Source organism: Pinus tabuliformis, chromosome 6, assembly GCF_031772625.1.
Source record: "Pinus tabuliformis cultivar Carrire ecotype Pingquan chromosome 6, CPIR1, whole genome shotgun sequence".
NCBI classification, from domain to species: domain Eukaryota; kingdom Viridiplantae; phylum Streptophyta; class Pinopsida; order Pinales; family Pinaceae; genus Pinus; species Pinus tabuliformis.
Window position 1 is genome coordinate 1314655747 of NC_142292.1, and position 24427 is coordinate 1314680173.

A 24427-nucleotide genomic window follows, 5' to 3' on the forward strand; every position below is an offset into this window, starting at 1 on the left:
CTAATTGTTGCATGCTGGCAATTGAACATCTGGAAGAGACACAATGCAATATAGAGAGGTGTTACATAAAGATGTTTGTCGGCATCAACAATAACTGACTCTAAAGAAGGTATCTCACCCTTAAGAGTCACATCAAGGATTTTCCCATTGAGAAGCATAGTTTGGCTGTGGAGATTACCTTCTTTTGCTATCAAATGATACTCTAGTCTTGATCTTGTAATCAAATTCCTCAGCTCCTTAGCATTTGAAAACTTCAAGACTATATCCATTTCTTCTGCAAAAATTCCTGAAATGGTAGAGAGATGCACAAAGATACAAGTGTCCCTACTAAAGTTGATCAAAAGTAAAGTGATTCCTCTCTGGTTGTGAAAAAATGACCACACAGAAAGATTAAATGGAGTCATTAAAATTAAGAAAGAAAGAAAAGGGGGTTTCATATTAATACCCTAATTCGTTTTACCACATCCATACTGCTACTAAGTATGCATTCAATGAGCAAACGATTGGACAGAATATCGAATGCAACAAATAATAAACTAACTAAAACCCTAGTTTCAGTCCTCTTTACCGAAGGGATGAGGATCAAGAAAGGAATAAGTATGCAAATTATGGTTATCCTTATATATTTTGCATTATAGAGGCTTAGCTACAAAATTAATCTTAATTGGACCTTTTGTTACCAAATAAATACTAGTTCTTCTATAATCTTCATAGTTTCTCCATACTTACCGCATTCTTAGTAGAATGTGCATAAGCACGCAAATATTCTGTTCCTTTAGAAATTGTTGAAAGAACACGTTTTCCCATTAGTTGATGCCAGAGAAGTGCACTGCAGCATAATTTACCCTAACAAATGTTAGCACTATGCCCATGTCCAAAGATGGGTGAACATTTTAGTTCTCTCCATGATCCTTATCCTGCAGAAAAATCTGCTATAAACTTCTCCATTAGATTAGCATTGGTATAACCAATTTGAGAAGTAGATATTAGGTCATAAATCTTTACCTGTAATAATAAGGATTTGACATATAAGTCGTCGGGTTTAAAAGGCCATAGTTATCACCAATCAAGCTTTGTCTGCAGTAAGACTTGGTATTATACATAGATGCCATGCCAAGCCGTTCTAAATACCTGATCGCAATGCAATGAATAATTATTGATATTTCAATTCCAAAGAGTATAATAAACATTCCATGTTAAGAAAGCTAAGCTTGCCAAAAACTAAATATAAAAGCATTAGTGACAAGATGGTTCCCATTATTATAAGCCCCACTAGCTTCACCCACCCATACACTTGACCAATGCCCATATTCCTACAGAATGGATTTCACACTCTTGAATGTGGATGCTTCTCGACTCATGTAAGATGGATCCAATATATTTTCCACAAGGTGCTCATCCACACCTGATCAGGAGATAAAGGTTAATGTCCTATAAAAACATCATACTATCAAATATTATAGAATTTATTTTTGATAATGGAGGAATGACCTGTTATAGAGTTTTATGAACCCAACATTTCGGACTACTAAGTGAGTCCATCATCAGGGGGTATGACAATAGATTTAAGAAAAAATTAATGATGTATCCAGGAGCTAATATTGAGAGTATATATAAGGATTATGAATAAAAATAATGTAAGAGTTTTAGTCAGTCATAATCTGAAATATATTGAAAATTTGGAATTTTTAAATTATTAGGGTTTTAATTAATTAATTCTCTGTAATTTATTTGTATATATAAAAATTCTAGGTTAAAAGATTTTTTTTTAATGATTAATTTTATATATTTTAAATTTTAATATTATAATTAATTATATAATCAATATTTTATTTTAGTTTAGTATAGATATTGATTATATAAATTATAGGTTGATTAAATGATTATTATTATTATTATTTATTTTTAATTCTCTTTTATTTTAATACATATAATTTATATAATCAATCTATATACTAAACTAAAATAAAAATATTATTTATATAATTAATTATAATATTAAAATTTAAAATATATAAAATTAATCATTTAGAAAAAAAAAACTTTAAACCTAGAATTTTTATATATACAAATAAATTATAGAGAATTAATTAATTAAAACCCTAATAATTTAAAAATTCCAAATTTTCAATATATTTCAGATTATGGCTAACTAAAACTCTTACATTATTTTTATTCATAATCCTTATATATACTCTCAAGATTAGCTCCTGGATACATCATTAATTTTTTCTTAAATCTATTGTCATACCCCCTGATGATGGACTCACTTAGTAGTCCGAAACGTTGGGTTCATAAAACTCTATAATAGGTCATTCCTCCATTATCAAAAATTCCTCTCACCTGTATGGATTCATTATTTAAAAATATAGAATTTATTGTCTGCACTTGCCCCAAGGTTGTAGATATGATGTGTAACAACACCCAAAATGTTTGGTCCTATTTGCCGAATAATCTCCTTAAACTAGTCGGCTTCAAAAAATCCATCAGGTGCTATAAGGAGTGGTTTCTTTTGAAAATCCTTGTAAATCTGTTTCACAATCTTATCAAACTAAATTACATCACCTCCATACTACTTAGAACTGATGCTTAGCATTCTTTGTATATGCCCAATATTTTTGTGAAGATATGCATAGCAGAGAACACGAAATTGACAATGTGCGATGGCGTCGAGATGTCGTGATGGTTGCCCCATTTGGCAAGTAGTTGGAGCTCGCAGAAAGTGAACAAAATAGTATCTACTTCCAGCCTGCAACGAATTAGTTACTTCCAGTCTGCAACAAATTAGTAACTACTTTCCCCTGATCTAATGGTTGAGCCTTTTTGAATCATCTAACATGTCATCTTAGGGTGCCCAATGATGGTAGGTGGACAAAAAGGGGAGTTGATTTCAAAGGGAAAAATCTTGCGACGTTAATATAAACTGAAGAGATTGATATCAAAAAATAAAGGGATTAATAATATAAACCATTGGGATTAATATTATAAACTGAAGAGATTAATATAACCCAAGAAATTAATATTATAAAAGAAAATGATTAATAAGCTCAAGGGATTATTAATATTATAAACCCAAGGGATAATAAACATATGGGATTATAAATATTATAAACCCAAGGGATTAATAAACACAAGGAATTAACATTATATATTATAAACTCTTGGAATCAATATTAAAATTCCAAGGGATTAATATTGTAAACCAAAAATATTTATATTAAAAAACAAAAGCCATTAATATTATAAACCAAAGGGATTAATAAAACTTGGGATTAATATTATAAATAAACATTAATGATATAAACTGTTGGGATTATTATTATGAAATGAAGGGATTAATAATCGAAAGGGGGATTATTAATATTATAAACCCAAGTGATTAATCAACCTAAGGTATCGATATTATAAACAAGGATTAATATTATAAACCCTTGAGATTAATAAACACAAGGGATTAATATTATAAACCCAATGAATAAATATTATAAACATAATGGATTAATATTATAATCTTAAGGGATTAATAAACCAAGGGACTAATATTGTAAACCCTTGAGATTAATATTACTAGTACAACCACATTTACCAATGTGGTTGATATACATCCATAGTGGTTGATATATATGAAATATATTTACAACCATATTTACCAATGTGGTTGATATATTTGGATAGGTTTATAGCCACTCCCATGACATTAATAATTGTTAGGTGTATTTTGTAAATTGATAATTGTTTATGACTATTAATAGCTATATAAATAATAATAATAGCCATAGCATTTTATATTTATATAATTATAGCTATTATGTCAACATTATTTTGTATATTAATATAATATGAGTTGTTACATAAAATTTTACTAATATATTAATTGTTATATTTAAAACTTTAATATAATCCACATATAACATAATAATAACATTGAGTTCTTATTAATAATATGTATACATTCCCACCATTATGTTATAGTTATTAACTATTATATATTTTTGAATATAATTGGAAATATATTTTATATATTTAATTGAATTATATTAATAATATTAACCATATGCATATTATATATTAAACTAAAATGTGCATGCAAAACTGGTGCATACATATCTACAACGGATTTTTCATTAGATCAAGAATATATCTCTATGGTAAATTAATCTCTACGACCCCAGTGCATACACGTTGTGGCTCACTTATGTTCTTTACGAATCGGTGGGCTAATTTTCTTTCACAAATATCCCAGGTGCAATTCGCTATTTTCTCCGGGGTCTAGGAAGTCTCTGTGAGTCAATCTTTCGGCTAAGGCTTTTCGATCTATGAGATACAACCGATAAAACACTTCAGAAGCTCAAGGTTTATGACAACATTCTAAATCTCTACACTATATTATTGAAACTTCACAAGGATATGAATATGTGGGATGGATAGGATTTGACATTACTGTAAGTGATACACGTGGATGGAATTCTGTTTCTAATTCACTATTTTCTCCACGGTCAAAGAACTGAAGTATATGTGGAGTCAATCTTTCGACTAGGGTTATTATTTGATGCGAAGAATTTGATCTCTTCTACGGTGATGAACTTTGAAAAATTATTTGAACTTCAGAAAGACAAGAACCTTTGATGATACTTTTTCTCTGCGGTGACAAGAACCTCGATCCTATGATATTGATTTTCTGTCTTCCTGTTATCACCGATTGTCCTCTTCTAGGAACTGAACTCTCTCGGGAGTTAATATTTGGCTAGGTTTTTTTTTTAGCAGTTTCGGAAGTAAAAATTGTTATTCAACACACATTCACCGTCGCACACTCTTTTTTTTTGTGTCTCAGTCGATAATTTCAGGTACGAAAATTATTACACCCAATTAAATCTGCATTAATAATACCAATATAGGCAACTTTGAGAGGTGTATACATTCCCACTTACTCTCTTTTAATTTTTTCTTATGTACACTATGAGTACCTCCCCTCATATTTCTAAACCCCCCTCTAGCAAAGGGATACTAAGTAAAATTACCCTAGAGAGTCTTTATCAGTACATTGAATCTTTAGAAATACGAAGAGAAGAAAGAGAAAACCATTTTAAACTAGAATTAACTACCATGCTTGACAACAACCACAAATCGTTAGAAAATAAAACAATCTCAGTCAAGACTGAACTCTAAGGAATGAAAGGTAGAATTCAAGAAATTGAACATAGTAAACAAGCAGTGGTTAAAGAAAATGACAATTTGAAAAGCTGTTGGTTTGTGTTATATTCTTTCCACGGCCAGCCGTAGTAGTGAGGTCGGAGACAGCCAACTCCCCATTCGTTGCGTAGGGCACAGTGGGGGCCAGTATCCCCCCTATACGAGGTTCGGGGCAGCGCTTCAGTAATTTCTTTTTTGGACCCTATATTAGGTGGGCATATCTACCTATGATTTTATGCATGGATTTCGCACACGGTTTTTGGTCCATGGTATTTTGTAGATCCGGTCAAGGGAACTACGGTTATGTTCTAATCTAGGGTTAATGGATTAGGGTTTATGGATGCTTTGACATGTATATATATGTATTGTAACATTGAAAGAAAATAATGAAAAATCAATCCAGTAGTCTCGGTTTTGGGATCCAGGGGAAAATCTATGTATATATTTGTTTTATGTGTTATGATCTCGCCATTATTTATTTTTTGTTTTTAGAATTCGTATGCAGGTAATTTTTGTACAGGGTTAAAACCTACATTTGGTATCAAAGTTGCTTTGGCTTCAAAGAGACACTTTTGCTACTAAGGGGTTTTGCTCGGGTCTGTGGTAGACGCTATTCATTGGGAGATCTACGGGATCGATTGTTGTGGTGAAAGAAGATGACGAGTAGTGGAAATATAGAGATTGAGAAATTTAATGGTCAGAGTTTTGAGTTGTGGAAACTTAAGATAGAGGATTTGCTAGTGGATAAAGATCAGTGGATCATGGTAGATCCAGGTACTAAACCAACAGTAGTGTCTGATGAAGAATGGAAGAAGTTGGATCGAAAAAAAAAATCACAATACGATTGTGTATCTCAGATTCAGTATTGTTGAATATACTAGAGGAAGCTACAACAAAGGCTTTGTGGGACAAGTTAGGGACTTTGTACCAATCAAAGTCTTTGGTGAATAAACTATTTCTACGAGAAAAACTATATAACCTGAGAATGAAATATGGAGACTCAGTGATAGAGCATCTGAATGCATTTAATATTGTGGTAAGTTAGTTATTATTTGTTAATATTAAAATTTTAGATGAACATAAGCACATCAATTTGTTGTGCTCTCTAGTAGAGTCATGGGATATTCTGGTTGTTGCAATAGGTAGCAATGCAATTGCCTTGTAGTTTGATGAAATAGTCTCATCCTCGTTGACAGAGGAGATGAGACAGAAAAATATGTAGAGGCAGAATGGTGATGCCTTGTCTGTACGAGAACAGTCCCAGAATAGAAAAAAATTTCCTCGAGTCAGGAGATCTAAATATAGTGGCAGATCTAAATCTCCAGGAAAAGCTATAAAGGTGTGCTAGAAATGTGGAAAGGAAGGGTGCTACAAAAGGGACTCTAAATCTAAAGCTCTTGAGAAAGGAGAGGGATCTGATGATGCTCCTTTTATAGAGGCAAAAACCATCTCAGATGAAGGTGGGGATGTGTACTTGGCTTCTTCTTTAATTACACATGTATATCATGAGGTATGCTTGATTGACTAATCTGTAGAGAGTAGTTCTGCGAGTATGAGAAATATGATGGTGGTGATGTCTTCCTAGGGGATGACACGAAGGATAGAATCATTGGTCATGGAAAAGTCAAGTTGAAGTTACAAGGTGGAAGGATTAGAACACTTTCGGGTGTTTTTCATATTCCTGCATTAGCCAGAAATATGATTTTTGTAAGAAAGATGGATGATGCAGGTGTAAAAACAGTGTTTGAGAAAGATACCTGTAAGATGGTTTGGGGAGCACTAGTATTGATGCACAGAGTTTGGTTTGGAACTCTATACAAGATGCAATATAACACTGTTATGGATAGGTGCAATAGTTTTGTGGTTCCTGAAAATGAAGCAGAAAATCTAGTTATCTCTAGAGAAAAGACCATGATATGACATTAAAGGCTTGGACATATTGGAGAGAAGGGCCTTCGAATACTTCATGGTAAGGGTATGGTAGAAGATATGTCTAATAGCTATCTAGATTTTGATTTCTATGAAAATTGTGTATATGGGAAGCAGAATTGGGTGATTTTGCCCTCTTGTGGTAAGAGGGCGAAACATATATTAGAGCTTGGGCATAGTGATGTGTTTGGACCTGTGTTGGTTCCATCACTAGGTAAGTTTGTGTACTATGTATCATTTATAGATCACTTCTCAAGGAATACATGGATATATTTCCTCAAGAAGAAATATCAAATCTTTGACAGGTTTAAAGAATTTAAGGCTCTCATGGAAAACTGAACAAAGAAGAAGATAAAGGTGCTGAAGACAGATAATAGTGGAGAGTTTTGAAATAATGAATTTGAAGAGTTCTGTAAGAAGTGTGGTATAGTATGACAGAAGACTACTCCATACACACCTGAGCAAAATGGAGTTGGAAAAAGAATGAATAAGATGTTGATGGATAGCGAAAGAAGCATGCTCAGTGGTGCCGGGTTAGGACATGAATTATGGGCAGAGGCAGTGGATACTCCATGTTACTTGATCAATGAATCACCTTCATCAACGTTGGAGGATAAGACTCCACAAGAGGTATGGACTGGTAAGAAACCTTCTCTTTCACATCTTAGGGTATTTAGATGTGATGCATATGCACATGTTCCAAAGGAGAAAATAACAAAGTTAGATAGTAAATCTAAAAAATGCATGTTTATTGGATATAAGGATGGTTTAAAAGGTTATAAGATTTGGAACCCAGAAACAAGGAAGGTTGTGTACAATCAATATGTGGTGTTTAGAGAGGTGAAATATGTAAACAAGAATTCCAACCAAAGGAACATGAGAAGATAGAGTTTGAGCTAAAGTAGTAAGAATCAGACTCTACAACAGAAGAGGAATCAGAAGATGAAGAGCCACAAACTCTGGTTGTGAGAAGATCAATCTGAGATAGAACGCAACCATAAAGGTATAGTCCATCTTCTTTCTGTTCAATTTTTCCTTATATATTACTGATGATGATCCCAGAACTATGAAGGAAGCAGTAGATTCAGAGGATGGAAAAGTCTAAAAAGAGGTCATGATTGATGAAATGAAATCTTTGCACAAAAATGAGGGTTGGGATCTCGTGGAGTTGCTGGTTGGAAGGAAACCCATTGGCAGAAAATGGGTGTTCAAGAAGAAGATGAGTGCAGAAGGAAAGGTGGAGAAACACAATGCTCGGTTGGTAGAAAAAGGTTATTTGCGGGTATCGAGAATTGATTTTGGTGATATTTTTTCTCCTGTTGCTAAGATAACTTCTATTAGATTACTTTTATCTCTGCTGCTGCTTTTGATTTTTAGGTAGAACAGATGGATGTGAAGACAACATTTATTCATGGGGATCAAGAAGAAGATATCTAAATGAAGCAACCTAAATGATTTACGGTGAAGGGTAAGAAAGAACTGGTATTCGATTTATGAAAGTCTCTGTATGGGTTAAAACCATCACCAAGGATGTGGTATCAAAAATTTGATACATTTATACAGGGACTTGGATTTCACCAGAAGCAAAGTAGATCACTATGTGTATTTTAAATTAAATGGTGACCATGTTATTTATATGGTCTTGTATGTGGATGATATGTTACTGGTTGGAAATGACAAAGAAATTATCCAAGATTTGAAGACACAATTGTCCTCCGAATTTGACATGAAAGATCTTGGTGATGCAAGCTATATTTTGGGCATGAAAATTAAATGAGATCGGGCAAAGAGGAATCTCTAGTTAAACTATAGGAAATATGTCAATACAATATTGTAGAGGTTTAATATGCAAGATAGTAAATTGTTGAAAATTCCTATTCATGTAGGTGTAAAGTTATCTGCTAAACAGTGTTCCAAGACACAAGCAGAGGAAGAGGACATGTCCCGTGTTACATATGCAAGTGCAGTCGGTAGTATGATGTATGCAATGGTCTATACTAGACCATACATTGCACATGAAATGGGAATATTGAGCAGGATTATGTCAAAACCAAGGAAGGAGCATTGGATAGCATCGAAATGGGTTTTCAGGTATTTGCGTGGCACTAGTGATTATGGTTTGTGCTACCAAGGAAGACCAAGATTTGATAGAGTTTTGGACATCCATGGCTTTGTTGATGCAAAATCGGCTGGAGATCTAGACCGGAGAAGATATACAAGTGTATATGTGTTTAGACTATTTGGAGGTGCAGTCAGTTAGACGAGTAAGAGACAATTTCTAGTTGCACTCTTAACTAAAAAGGTAAACTACATGGTAGCCACTCATGCAAGCAAGGAAGTAGTTTGGTTGTAGAGATTGTGTTCATGTTTGGGGTTAGTACAATGAGCTATAAGATTCGACTATGATAGACAAAGTGCAATTTTCTTGGTAAAGAACCCTGCTTATCATTCAAAGACAAAGCACATTGATGTTCAATATCACTTTGTGAGGGATATGGTACAAGACAAAAAGGTGTTTCTAGTAAAGGTCAACACTTTGAAGAATATTGCAGATGCATTGACAAATTCTGTGAGCACTAAGAAGTTCTCTTGGTGTATAGAGAAACAATGGGTGTTACAAGGCTGGATCAATGACTAAGCTCTCTTGTGGAAATAAAACAACAAGTGGAAGAATGTTTGGTTGTGTTATATTCTTTCCATGACTAGCTGTAGTAGTGAAGCCAGGGGGTTAGAGGGGGGTTGGCCAGCTCCCCCTTCGATGGTAGCCCTCCCTATTGGGGGTTTGAGGGGGGCAGTAGCCCCCCTCTATGGGGTCTAGGCCAGTGCCTCGGAAATTATTTTTGGACCCTATATTAGGTGGGCAAACTTACCTATGGTTTTGTGCATGGATTTCACACATGGTTTTGGGCACGATGGTTTTCAGTCCATGGCATTTTGTAGACGTGGTAAAGGGAACTACGATTATGTTCTATTCCAGGGTTAATGGATTGAAGTTTATGGATGCTTCGACATGTATATATATGTATTATAACATTGAAAGAAAATAATGAAAAATCAATCTGGTAGTCCTAATTTTGGGATCTAGGGGAAAATCTCTGTGTATATTTGTTTTATGTGTTATGCTCTCGCCATCGTTTATTTTCTATTTTTTGAATTCGTATGCAGGTAATTTCTGTAGGGGGTTAAAACCTATAAAATAAAGATTGAAAATCTAAGAGACAAAATACATAATAACTCAACCTTAAATAGCATAGAGAATAAATTAGATATTAAACCCAAAAAATAAGAAATTAATAAACTAATTGTACTCGACCATGAGGATCACAAAAGAGCCTTACACCTTATAATTGCCAGCATATATGATCAAAACAATGAGAAAACATTAGAAACAGTTAAAGAACAATTAAAGTCAAAATTATAAATTCAAACAACTTATCTCACTGGAGAAATAAGGGTAGGAAAGAAGTTGAACATAAGCACATAATAATCCATGTCAAGGTTAGTTGTAATGACCATAATTTGATATATATAGGAAATCCCCAAGCCTAAAATGAACGAGAATCTTTATAAATGAAGATATCCTTCCTGAAGACCAAGTTGAACTTAGGAAAGAATTCTAGGTGAAGGAGGAAAGAAAAGAAGGGAAATGGGCAATCATTAGGAATAAAAAAGCTATTATTAGAGATAGAGTCCCAAACAAAAGTGATAAATAGGGATTAACATCACTCCGGATCCTCTTATGGAATTTTCGTGGTTTTCCATGGTGTAAAGGTTATCTGTTAAGTTGGATCTCGAGTAATATTGATCTTATTCTTTTAGTTGAAACTTGGGAGCATGACGAATCTAGGGTCCCTCACCTTGACAAATTCACTCTTTGGTCAGCTTGGAATAAGAAATCCTCTGGGAGAGGATTTTGTGGTATAGCCTATTATATTAGGAAAATTGTTTACTCTCACATCCAACTTCATAAAACTGACCCCTTGAATCAATACATTTGGATCAAGATCTTTGATTCTACGAACCAATAGGATCTTTCTTCCAATCTACTATTTCGCCCCTATCAACTCTACATCCTATAAGAAAAAAAACCTGAATAATAATTTTCCTTTCAATACCTTAGAAAATGTCATCTACAACCTAAGGAATGAAGGTAATATTCTTCTCCTTGGGGACTTTAATGCTCGAACTGCTACTAACCAAGCTATTACGTTAAGTAACAACTATAACCCTGACCACTTATGGCTTGATGAGGATGGTAACTTAGCTAATAGAGTCAAGAGAAACTCTGAAGACATAATCAAGAAGTTATTCAGCACCAAGCTCCTCAAACTTTGTAGTTCCTAGGACCTAATCATTTGTAATGGTATTAACAAGTGTCCTCTCTCAAGTAAGATGACCAGTTTCCATGGGTAGGATAGCAGTGTCGTGGATTATGCAATTTCTAACACCCATGTCCTTAACGATATTACAAACTTTGATCTACTCAACGGGTACAAGCCTGACTCTAACCACAGACCATTTTCTTTATCCCTCAATCTTGTTATGCATACCACCCAGATGCACGAGACCAGTGAAAGAAAATGACAAATTTGCTTCGATAGAAGCAATGTTGACCTTTTCTTAAGGGATTTATGCTCCTTCACTTATAATAACAACATTGATCAGATATATTACCATTTTACTACTACCCTTTCCACTACCATTAGTAGGTTCTCTAATAAGACATCGTATAAGAAAAATAATTGAACTTCCAACCCTTGGTATGAAAAAGACTATAAAATTTCCAGGAAAGCAATAAGAGACGATGCTAATGAAATCATTAAGCTAAAGACTATAAGTATATACAAAGCTCTCATCAAGGGGAAGAAGAAGTCATATATTAATAGGAGACAAGAGCATCTTCTCCACCTTTCTAAAGTTGCACCTAGAAAGTTTTATCGAAATGTGCTTGGTCATAAAAGTAAAGATAAACATTCTATCCCCTTAGAAAATTGGGATAACTATCTTAATAAGTTGTATGACGCTCCGAACACCATGGAAACCATATTAAACACTCTTATTAGGGAAGATATATTTTCTCTGGAAGACGTTGAGTCTAGGATTGATAAGCTTGCTAATGGGAAAGCTAAAGATATTGAAGGATACTAATCTGAGATCTTTAAAATGGTAAGATTTATCCTCATTCACAATCTCCATGAGCTTCTTAATTTGAATGTAAAGCATGGCTTCCCTAAGCATTGGATGCAAAGACTTATTGTGTTTATCTTTAAAATTGGGGACAAAAGCATTCCCTCTAGCTACAAGACCATTATGATTAGCGACATCCTAGCCAAGCTTTATGGGATCATTTTAGAAAAGAAGCTTAGCCTTTGGATTGAGAACTAGGGTAAAATAGCTAAAGGGAAATCTGGTTTTAGGAGACAACACTCGACTATCGACCACCTTGTCACTCTTAAGATCATTGTAGAGAAATGTCACAATAGTAAAACAAATCTCCTATGTTGTTTTGTGGACTTTAGAAAATCTTTCGACATTGTCCCTTGAGATAAGTTCTGGGAGAGACTTGAAGAGTTCATGGTTCCTCCTGAACTAAGGATTGTTGTGATCTACCTCTACGAGACTGTCATTTCCAAGCTTAAGTCCAATGAAGGATGGTCTAAAGATATCAAATGCAATATTGGGGTTAAGCAAGGGTGTTCCCTATCCCCTACCCTTTTTGGTATTTACATAAATAATCCAGAGGAGTGTCTAGAAACTGCGATATCGTTGGAATAATCATTATTATTCTCCTTTATGCTGATGATATCAATCATCTTGTAAAAATCCAGATGGCCTAGACAAGAAGTTTAAGACTCTTCATGTGTACTGCTCCAAGATGGGTATGAGAGTTAATACCGGCAAGACTAAAGTCATGATCATTAAATCCAAAAATATCACTCATGGTAGTTTTGTCTATGATAACCATTATCTAGAGTAGGTTTCTTCTTACAAATATTTGGGTATTGACTTTCCTCATCAACTCAATTGTAATTATAGCATCGAGAAAAGAATTATTGGAGGATGAAAAGCTCATTATGATCTTGAAAACAATTGTAAGTCAGTATCAAAGATACTATTACCTCTAGTTTTAAGGAAAATATGTGGGATGGTAAGGAGATAGAGTCTAAAATGAGGCTAAGATACTATAAGGAGGTGATCAACCCCACCCTTGATAACCATAATTATCGTTCTATGTTGACCAACACTAAGAAGAAAATGAACATCACTAGGATAGTAACCAATTCTCATGACCTTTGAAGTGAGACCAAGTGGTGGTCTTCTCCCAAGAATCCTTGGGACAATAGAATCTATTAGATTTGTGATACTAAGAAGGTGGAAGATGAAAAACACTTTCTTTTAGAATTCCTAGCCCTTGCCCACATCCATTCTCAATGTCTTATCATCAACCACACCTCCAATATTCTTGACTTATTAAGCTAACCCAATTATAGCGACGTTGGAGCGCTTCTTTCCCCTCTCCTTAATCATAGAAGTAAGATTCTAAATAATGAAAATTAGACTCTTTTTTCTTTTTCTTTTCTTGAGGTCGGATAGACCACATTAGTCTTAGTGGATGTCAATCATCATCATCATCATCATCAATACTTTGATATATATATATATATATATTAAAATATACAATAATATATTATTTAACAATAAATTATGTAATAATAATATATTATTAAATTTTCTTAATATATTAATAGTTATAAATCAAACTATAATATAATTCAAATATAACATAGTAATAGTATTTTATTATTATTTATAATAATTATATATCTCTTCCCAATATTGTCAATAATTTTTATATATTTATCAATATAACTCTTAATACCTTTCATATATTTACTTATTGTAAATTAAAAATATCAAGTAAACCCAAGGGATTAATAAACACACGTGATTATTAATATTATAAACTGAAACAACTAACAAACCCACGATTTTAATATTATAAAGCCAATAAATTAGTAAACCCAAGGGATAAATATTATAAACATAAAGGATGAACAAATCCTAGGAATCAAATTAAAAACACATGGAATTAATAAACCCTAAGAATGATCATTTTAAACCCAAGGGATAAATATTATAAACGTAAGGAATCAAGGAACATAAGGGATAAATATTATAAATGTAAGGAATCAAGGAGCCTAAGGACCAATATACAAAAATAGAAGGGATTAATAAATGCTAGGAATTAATATTTTAAATTGAAGGGATAAATAAACCCAAGGGATTAAATTATAAACCCAAGGAATTAATAATATTATAAACCCAAGGGACTAATAAACCCAAGGGTTTAATATTATAAACCCGAGCCTTTAATATTATAAACCCAGGGGATAAATATCACAAACCTAAGGGATCAACAAAGCAAAGGGGTCAATATTAGAAACACAAGGGATTAATAAAGCCTAGGAATAAATGGTTTTAACCCAAATGATTGATAAAGATAGATTACTATTAATATTATGAACCCAAGGGATCAATAAACCCTAGGTAATGTAAATATTATGAACACAACAAATTAAGAAACTGAGGAGATACACATTATAAACCTAAGGGATTAATGTTAAACGTTAGGACTAATATTTAACCCTTAATATTTTTGTTTAATAAACCAAATGGATAATTAATGTTATAAACCTAGGATATTAATATTACCAACCCAAATAATTAGAAAACTCAAGGGAATAATTCTCTAAACCCAATCGATCATCAAACAAAAGGGATTATTAATATTATAAATACAAGGGATCAATAAACCCAAGGGATTATTAATATTATAAACCCAAGGCATTAATATTAGAAATACAAATGATTAATAAAGCCAAGGCATTAATATTATAACTAAAAATGATTAATAAACCCAAGGCGATAAAATTATAAATACAAATTATTAATAAACGCAAGACATTAATATTATAAATACAAATGACTAATAAAACCAAGCGATTAATAAACCCAAGGAATCAATAAACCCAAGAAATTAATATTAAAAACCAAGTGATTGATAAACCCTAAGAATTAATATTTTAAACTTGATGGATTAATAAACCCAAGGGATTAAATGATAAACCCAATGAATTCTTAATATTATAAACTTAGGGAACAAATAAAACTAGACGTTTAATATTATAAACCCAAGGGAAAAATATTATAAACCTATGGGATCAAAAAACACAATGGATTAATAAAGCCTATGATTTTATATTTTAAACCCACATGTTTGATAAACCCACATGATTATTAATATTATAAACCTAAGGGATCAATAATTTCTAGGGATTGTTAATGTTATAAACCTAATAAGTTAATAAACGAAAGGGATAGACATTATAAGCCTAAGGGATTAATATTAAACAGTAGGACTAACAACCCTTAATATTGGGATTTAATAAACCCAATGGATTATCAATGTTATAAATCAAGGGATTAATATTACTAACCCAAAGAATTAGAAAAATCAACGGATTAATGTTATAAACACAATGGATCAACAAACCGAGGGAATTATTAATATTATTAACACAAAGGATCAATAAAACCAAGGGATTATTAATATTATAAACCCAACATATTAATAATACAAATATAAATGATTAATAAACCCAAGATTTTAGTAAAGCGAAGGAATCAATAAACCCAACAAGCTAATATTAAAAACCAAGGGGATTAATAAACCCTAAGAATTAATATTTCAAACTCAAAGGATTAATAAACCCAAGAGGTCATTTATATTACAAACCCAAGGGTTTAATATTAAGAACCCAAGGAATTAGTCAACTCAAGGGATAAATATTAAAACCCTAAAATCAAGGGATTAAATGATAAACCAAGAGAATTATTAATATTATAAACTTAAGGAACAAATGAACCCAAGCATTTAATATTATAAACTGAGGGAATCAGTAAATCCAAGGGGAAAATACTATAAACCTAATGGGTCAAAAAATGCAAGGGAACAATATTAAAACAAAAGAGATTAATAAAACCTAGGAATTAATATTTTAAACCCAAAGGATTAATAAACCCACATGACTATTAATATTATAAACCCAAGGGATCAATGAACCCTACGGATTGTTAATATTATAAACCGAACAAGTTAATAAACCCAAGGGATAAACATTATAAACTTGAGGGATTAATATTAAACTCTAGGACTAATATTTAACCGTTAATATTAGGTTTAGTGAATTGAAGGAATCAACAAACCCAACAAAAAAATATTAAAACTCAAACGGTTAATAAACCCCAAGAATTAATATTTTAAACTCGAAGGATTATTAATATTATAAACCCAAGCAACTATTAAAACCAAGGGATTATTATTTTTATAAATGGAAGGAACTAATAAACCCAATTAACTAATATTGAAAACTCAGGCGATTAATAAACCCTAAGAATAAACCCAAGGGATTAATAAACCCAAGGGATTATTTGTATTATAAACCCAAGGGTTTAATATTATAAACCCAAGGAATTATTGAACCCAAGGGATAAATTTTAAAACCCTAAGGGATCAACATGGGGAAGGGATCAATATTAAAAACACAATAGATTAATAAAGCCTAGGAATTAATATTTTAAACCTAAATGATTGATAAACTCACACCATTATTAATATTACAAACACGAGCGATCAATCAACCTTAGGGATCGTTAATATTATAAACCCAACAAATTAATAAACTAGAGGGATAAACATTAAAAACCTAGGAGTTTTATATTAAACCCTAGGACTAATATTTAACCCTTAATATTAGGATCTAATAAACCCAATCAATTATTAATATTAAACAACCAAGGGATTAATATTACCAACCCAGGGGATTAGAAAACTCAAGGGCTTAATATTAAAGGTATTAATATTATAAACATGGATTAACATTATAAACCCTTTAGATTAAAAAACCCAAGGGATTAATGTTATAATCCCAAGGAATAAATATTATAAAACCAATGTATTAATATTATAAGTTCAAGGGATTAATATTGTAAACCCTTTGAGATTAATATTATTAACCCAAAAAATTAATAAACCCAAGGAACTATTAATATTATACACCCAAGAGATTAATATTATAAACCCAAGGGTTTTATAGTATTAATATTATAAACCTTAGGAATATAAACCATAAGATTAATATTATAAACCCTAATATATTATTATACATATTGGCTTATTAATATATTTTTCAATGCACAACAATAATACTTAGGGTTTGTAATATTAATGCAAGGGTTTATAATATTAGTATTAACATTTATAATGTTAATTATATGGTTTACCATATTTATCATAGTGTTGATAATATGAATCTTAAGGTTAATAATAAATTTGGGCTTTATAATGTTAGGGTTTATAATATTTGGTTTAATATTAGCATTTAATATTGTGACGTTGTAATGAAAATCACTATATTAATACACAACAATAACCCTTAGGATTTGTAATATTAATGCAAGTGTTTATAATATTAATATTACTATTTATAATATTAAGCATATGGTTTACAATATTTATCATAATGTTTATAATATTAATCCTAGGGATTATAGCATTAATCTTAGGGTTTATAATGTTAGGGCTTATAATATGTTCACTACTACATAAAGGGGTGTTTTAAGACAACATTTGAGACAAATTGTCTTAACTTGAGACAAAAAAAAACTTGTAAATTTTCTTAAATACTTTCTTTAAATGAGAGTCTCAAATTATTGTCTTAAAAAAGTGTCTCTATAAAGACAACATAGAAAGAAAGCATTATTGTCTCTTAAGGGACAATTCATTTTTGACTCTCAAGAGACAAATCCCAGTTATTATCTTTATAAATACATTGTATCTTTAATACCAGTTATTGTCTCTCTAGAGACAATAAAAAATTATCTTTAGAAACAAAATGTAGAATGAAAATATTTTCGTTTCTTAAGTAATTAATCCATGTTAGAGCACAATGAAATCAAACAACCAACCTCCTACTTTCAAGGTAGGTGCTCTTCCATTGAGCTAGAATCCTTTAAAAAAAATTATTATCTTGATCAGAAAAGACAAAAAACAACAAGCCAAAATGTATTGTCATATTAGTGAAGAAAAAATATGTTATATGCTACGTGACAAATTTTGGACAAAGGAAAAATTTTACATGGCACTGACTGTTAGGTCCGGTAGTGGGTTAAATTTGACAACATTTATTTGTCAACCTAGGGTAGATAATCTTATCTTATAGCATGTAGAAGAAATTTATGTTCAATGAATAAATTTGTCCATAGTAAAGGGCATAAGCAGATCAATAATGCAAACAATTCTCTTCAAAACATATAGGAAATATAGAACTCTGAGGGCATCAACCCATAGGTATTTTTTGTTCTGAAATTCAGATATAAAGAGACTTTTTACATTGAAAATGTAAACATGAAAACACATAAAATAAAATATGGAGAAGGTTAATGGTAGTAACTTTCAGACATGAAAAGTAAAATTGCAACTACAATTGATTAGCATCAATGTATGGGTTGCTGTAAGGAAACTTTCAAACATGAGAAGTAAAACCATAACTACATTTGATTAGTATATGTCTTGAAGTAAAATTGAAACTAAATTTGATTAGCATCAATTAGGGGTTTTTGTAACCATTACAAAAACCATAACCCACAAAAAATGAATTAATTGAATGGAGCCTTAACATTAATAGATGGCAAAGCAAAATCAATTATCAAGTGTCAGACTTTAGATACTCAACTTAATCATCTAGATCTATCTGAAAAATCAAAATAAAATTTGAGAATGCTTAACAAAATATTTGTATTGACGGATCACCATGTGATGTTTATTTTAAATAAGTGGTTGATTACACTTAAAATGAGAAAATGAGAAACACTATCCAATAATGTTAATGCATTAGGGCATTAATAAAACTACTAGAAGTTCCTTAAAAGGTAGATGAAAATGATGCCCATTCAATTTTACTAAAAAGACTACCAAACAAATTGAAAAATGAAAAGTAATAATAAAATATTGCAATCTTCCAAACCATACTCATAACAACATAAAATAAAATAAAGACAAATCCAACAACCTACCATCTATATTGTGAATGTATAAATATTGGAAACCTTATTGCAGCCACAATAGATTTTCAGGTATATATGCATCCACTTTCCATTTCTATATTTACTTTTCATGATAGTTTAGCTAGCCCATAGTGTATCCAAGTGTTCATTACACCTATCCTAAAGAAGCCAAAGGGAATCTTAATTGCATCCCATGAACTGATGACATCCCATTTGATCATTAGAGCATGGTTGTCATGCTTTATTAACATTGTTTCATCTTTGGACTATGATAATGGTTCCATCAAAAATCTCCACAAAGTATTGTATCAAAGACCTTCCACAAGGTAATGAACTACTCCTAATGATATTATGAATATTTTTGTTGATTGAGAAATGTTTTTCTTGTGACATGTTGAAAAAGCATAAACTACATGGTGGCACTCTCCGAGGCCCTAAACCCTACTACAAGGTGTTTTTCTATTTTTGTTTCAAGAAGAGTTAAACTAGCTATTGTCTCCCATGGCCCATGGCTCTCTAAGATCACCTTAGTGGTGTTATCTTCATAGGTGAATTTCTCACCCAAATAATCAACCCAACAACTTTCTTTTGAGTGGGTGGAATGCCCCAACCCTCCTATCTAATTTTAAGGATTTCCATATTGCATTTATGTGCATAATGGGGTGATATCCATACAAATTTATGATGGAATTTATCTGTATTATGGTTGGGACAAAGTGACTCAATGATTTCTAAATTGCATTTATGTTCCCATTGGGGTGTTATCCATCAAAATATCTCAAGGAATTTGTATGAATTAGGGATTGGAAAAAGTGATTAAACATCCAATGAGGTATATCAACCTCCAAAATCCTTATTTCAAGTGCCAATGCACCTAAATTTAGGATTTTCCCATTATGGTTAGACCTAATTCCCCAACTACTCAATTAATCCTACTCCTCGACACCAAGATCAAAATGTCTCTCAAGGAAATAGAAAAGGTGGGTTCATGTCACTTGAAAGAAGTAGAACTCTTAAAATAAGAAATTGGTGTTGGCCCAAAAGGCCTAACTAGCTAAGTTAACCACTACAATAGTGTCAATTGCTAGCAAGCTTGTGATTTCAACAATTGGGGAATATTTGCAATGAAGAAAGGCTCCTAATATGGACATTTGGATACAGATTTATAGAATTAATGGTGTTTCTTCACTAAAATCGTACAAGGTAAGAGAATATGGTATATGTCACTACCTCTTGAATTCCAAGAAGGTATGCACCCCTATATAAAATCCATAGTTAATAACATTAGAAATCTGGTCCTTAGTTTAGATATTTTGTGTTTACAAAATTTAAGATAATTGTCTTTTTACATCAAATGATCCTTAATTCTATTTCCAATTTGGTGAAATTATTTCTATTCATATGGATTCTAAGAGGGAGTTTGTTGCTTTAGTTTCTACAACCTTTCTTTAGTTTTGGGGTGGGGCAAAAACCTATTACAATTATTTGTACAAATTATGTTGAAATTACATGGTCAAATTTTCAACCTCACAAACATTTATGTTCCTACTAATGCTAAGGAGAGAAATGAATTTCATAAATGGATGGCTTACAAGATGCCAAATTCTAAGTGGCTAGTTTGCAAGAACTCCCATAGATTTGAACTCTAGATAATAATTAAGGTATGCTGCCCATCAGAATTCCCTAGGAAAAAAGGTCACTAAGTGTTAATATCATGAGAGATAAACAAGGATCAAACGGGAGCAACAACAAACCCTAAACTAGCAAAAACCACAAACACATAAAGAGACGAGAAGATAATGAAACACTACATACAACTAAAGAATTTGGCATAAGATAACACTTACCTCCTGATGAAAAAATGTATTTTTTATAATATTTGTACAAACTATGAAGTGGGACACCCTCCCTAAGAGGAGTTACAGGCCAATTAATCTAGGTTTCTCCCAACCACCTAGATATAATATAATAAAGTGTTGACTAGGATAGAAGCAAAAACCATTTCTACACTTGACAAATACATGAAGTCAAACATGAAGTCTATGTGAAGACATGCAGCAGTTTCCCCTTTGATTGAGGAAGTTATCCCTTGATTAAGGAGATCAGGATGAGTTGTACTTTGAGTTGTAATTAGTTAGCTTAGTTAACTGAGTTAAGTCCAATTAGATTAGTTCCAACAGTTTGAGGAACTGATTGTGAGTTCAATTAGTTAATGTATACATGCATGTAACTACTGCACTTCAGATAACTAAATATTTTGTCATAAATAACTCATGCATGTCAGTTTAGTGAGGGACCTAGTTAAGATCAGGGGAAGGGATAGTGTACTATTAGTTGGAGGAATTTTCCTATATAGGAAACTCATCCATGCAGAAGGAATTATCTCCTTCAGGATTGTGCAGGCACTTCTGAGTTTAGTGAGTAGTGTGAGAGGTGAATTCACATAGGTGGCAACATTGGACCCAAGAGAAACTGCGCAAGGAAATAGGAGGCTTGGAGGGTAGAGGAGAAGGTTTGTGAGAAGCCATTGATTTTATATGAGCAAAATTGGACATATTTCCACTTGTATGATAATACAGAGATCAGGGTTTTTAGATGAGGCTTTCCCCAGAGTATTCTTCTGTGTTCATGTGTGATTGATTTCTCATTCTCTGTTATATGTGTTCTATTTGATCCTGCTCAAAATCGATTAAGCTTCCGCAAGTTTGGTTGTAGAATTAGATTAAGTATTTTACTTTAGTACATTGCATAATCAGTTTAATCTATAGTGAGAATTTCTCCATGGTATTAGAGAAAAGGTGATGAAAGCGAAGAACAGTATACAAAGAAGGGATAAGTTTCAAGTTTCAAGTTCCTAATTATAGAATTCGAATTCTTATCACATCTCAAATTTCCCGAATGGCGTTCAATGGTTTAAGACTCGAGTATGCCCTTGATGGCAGCTCAAATTATATATCTTGGAAGGATCGCATGGGAGAAGTATTAGAGGACAACGGTGTAAAGGACTTCATTGATCAAGAAGTCCTCAAGCCAATAGTGGCCAATGCTACAGAATTGGCAGAATGGAAGAAATGTGTGGCTAGAGCGAGGAGAATCCTCCTGGAGGGAGTTCGAGACCATATTGTCTCGATCCTCCTTGGGAAGGAGACACCATTTTCGATGTGGAAAACATTGAAAGATCTATATCAGAGCAACAACGATCAGAGGAAGTTGGCGCTAAAAGACAAGCTTTGGAAATCAAGTGTGAAAAGTGTTAGCCTCCTATACCAATAGGGTTTCATATTTCATGATTGATAATGGAAATGCTAAAAATGATAATCTTTGATGATACAAAGGTTCCATTTTTGTGGACAAATCCAAAAGTTAAAAAATGTAAAGAGGGTATGCCTTAAAAGAATAATCAAAAGGCAAGAAAATGAAATGGTCAAAAGAAAAAATAATTGAAATGAACCCCAAAGAAAGACCAGGAAAGTGGCCAATCAAAATGCCGCTGCTATCTTGAGGTATGGCTCAACAGTTCAAGCTGGGCCATGCCATGTTTTGAATTGCTTGTTTTAGAGTAGGTAATGAGTACCTGTTCAAACAGTTTAAGCTTGACAGATGATTAGTTGATAGAGAAAGGAAGGAGCCCACTAGCTTAATCTGGGCCCTTGGAAGACATAAGGGTAGATTTAGATAGGAGGGAAGTAAAAAGAAAAGAGCATAGGAGGGTTTGCAAGTCTAAGTGCACCCTCCCTGAAGTAACAAAAAATGCTAGGTTCTAAGTTGGGTAGGTAGCCAGAAGTTGCAGAATCTTGATCCTATTCAGTTTTGGCCTTAATCAAGAAGGCATATGTTGGCAGTTGCAAAGGTATCTATGCTGCATTTTGAAGGCAAAGTATAGAAGCATGTCTAACTCCCTTGTTCTCCCCAAAACACTCTCTTTCTAACATCCCATGGAGGACTTCAGCACTTTCCTAAAGAATCCTCCTTCTATTTCTTCTTGGAAATTTCATGATGAGTTTTCACTTTCTTCTCCGAAAAGAAGCCACATTTCTTGTGTAAAACCATTTCCCATCAACTCCTAAAAATCTAAGTTTACTCACTAAACTTAGTTTTCTATCCCACACTTCCAAATCTCTCATATCCCCAATTCACATTGACCTCTAACCCTATTATTTAACTCCCTATACTCCCCTTTTTCCCTACTACTATATCACTATTGTGAAAAGGCCCACAAAATATGTAAACCCCCCACTTTTTGGCATTATAGCCATATGTTCAAATATTTGGAGAATCAGGCAGAATCAAAAGTTTTGTTTGCTTTGTTTGAAGTTAGGGATTAAACTAACACTTGGTTAGTTTAATAACCTATTCCTAACCTTATCCCCTTTACAAACCCACTATAAAGTATGACCCGCGCTATTTGCATAAAACCTTGTTAAAACCCACTTTCTCCGCTTTTCCAAAGTTTTGTTATGGCGCGCTCACCACAAAAACAAAAAAAAATATTATTTAAGTCCCCGCCAGGACTGTCCGTATCCATCCCGCACCTCCACAGCCCGTCGATCGTCGGATCTAGGCCCTCCCATCAGATGGCCCACAGCAATATCGGACCACCTCCGATGCCCAAACGATAGCGCCCGAAATCTGTCAGAGGGTGACGTCAGGGCTCGGACGCGTGTCGTTCGCAGGTTGTGTCGGGCGGCCTCCTGCCAAAACCACTCCCATACTATTAGCGGTCCGAAATTACCGCTTACCGCCCTCGTATCTCTGCCATACGTCACTTCCACGTCACCCTTACGTCACTGCCGACTCAGCATTACATTGCCGCCCCATCCGCCCTTGCTCCGAGCTGTCCGCCATGTCACCTACCCACGTGGAGCCACTCACTGGCCACCACGTCATCACTCCGTACCTGACCCGACCAATGATGTCATGCTGACGTCATCCGTCAAAAAGGCGCCAAAACCAATTTTTCCATATTTTGCCCAAAAAACATGTTTTTTCTTATTTGCGTAAGTTGGGCACAGCATTGTTTGCATGCATTTTACGTCGTTTTTTCGCCAAACTCAAAATTTTTTCAACTTCAATCTGCTGTCGCCCCGAATTCCGCATGGACAGTTCTTCCCCCCTCGCGCTGCAACCAGGTATTTACTCATTTCTCCTGTAAACTGGTTTCTTCAGTCTTCCACTGTAAAAA

The 24427-nt window shown here is 33.1% G+C and overlaps 1 pseudogene; it reads right to left on the minus strand.

Moving 5' to 3' along the window:
* LOC149263446 (heparanase-like protein 3) lies at positions 1-24132 on the minus strand (annotated as a pseudogene).
* Positions 24133-24427: the final 295 nt, after the last annotated feature.